Source organism: Dipodomys merriami, unplaced genomic scaffold (genome assembly GCF_024711535.1).
Source record: "Dipodomys merriami isolate MVZ:Mamm:240054 unplaced genomic scaffold, mDipMer1.0.p SCAF_1413, whole genome shotgun sequence".
In the NCBI taxonomy this organism is placed as follows: domain Eukaryota; kingdom Metazoa; phylum Chordata; class Mammalia; order Rodentia; family Heteromyidae; genus Dipodomys; species Dipodomys merriami.
Window position 1 is genome coordinate 6360 of NW_027202731.1, and position 1262 is coordinate 7621.

Sequence of the window (1262 nt, forward strand, 5' to 3'; positions counted from 1 at the left end):
CTGTTCTTGATGATTTACTTAGTACTGAGGGTGAATTTTCCTTAAGAATCTGTATTCTTAATTCATTCCACTGAAAAAGAAATACTTCTCTGTGTACTAATGGCTCATAACTATAACTCTAGCTCTTCAGAATGCTGAGATTTTGGGATAACATTATTAATATTATCCCAGGTGTTATCCCAATGTTATCCCAATGTTATGCCAGGTGAGCCAGGAAAAGTCCATGACACTCTTATCTCCATTTCCTCACCAGAAAAGTCAGAAATGGGGCTGTGGTTTAAGTAATAGAGTAATATTCTTGAGGAAAAAAATAGGAATAGCACCTAGGCTCTTATCAATGCTCAGGACCCATACATAATATCCAGATAGCACTTGTGCTATTACAATGAGCTCTTGTGCTATTGCAAGTCACAATTAAGTCTGATGGATTGTCTCTACAGGCCAGTTGCAGTAAAAAAATTTTTTTTTGTAGTGCTCGCTTTGGCAGCACATATACTAAAATTGGAACAATACAGAGATTAGCATGGTCCCTGCACAAGGATGACATGCAAATATGTGAAGCGTTCCATATATTTTTTTTAAATCTTGTATTACTTCATGAGGTTTGTTCTTTCTGGACCATCTTTATGCCTAATTTTTCTCTCCGGAATGATATTGAAATAGAGAAAATATTCAGTAGGAATTTGGTTTCTGGATCCCTCCCTCATTCATTATTGACATGTTCTCTCTTTTTATTTTTTGGCAGTCCTGAAGCATGAACTCAGGGCCTGCACACTGTCACTGAGCTTCTTTTTTGCACAAGTCTTGTACCCTTTGACCTGAGCCACAGGGCAACTTCTGGCTTTTTCTGTTTATGTGGTACTGAGCAATTGAACCTAGGGCTACATGCATGCTAGGCAAGCACTGTACCACTAAACCACATTCCAAGCCCCATGTTCTCCTTTTTAACATATGTCTAACATATTTAGCTCTGTCCCATCTCTGAAGCCACGGCTACTGCTCTTGAATGTATCCTCAATTTAACTCCTAATTGTGTTTCATTTCCTATAACTGCCGAAATATTTTCCACTCCACCCAAGGAACTATCTTTCATTTTCTTAAATTTCACACTTCATTGGTTAATGTCAAACAATAACTCAACATTACCAGTGTCTGAAATTGAGGACACTTAGAATAATAAATAGCTTTTTCCAATGTTTTTCTTTTTTTTTCAACTCTGGTCTCTGCGCAATCCTTTGCCGCGGACCGGGTTCTGTCGGGAC

The 1262-nt window shown here is 38.1% G+C and overlaps 1 non-coding gene across 1 annotated transcript; it reads left to right on the forward strand.

Moving 5' to 3' along the window:
* Positions 1-471: 471 nt before the first annotated feature.
* On the forward strand, positions 472-575 carry LOC138826326 (U6 spliceosomal RNA). Its single transcript, XR_011371674.1, has one exon. It is a non-coding gene; the product is annotated as a U6 spliceosomal RNA (small nuclear RNA).
* Positions 576-1262: the final 687 nt, after the last annotated feature.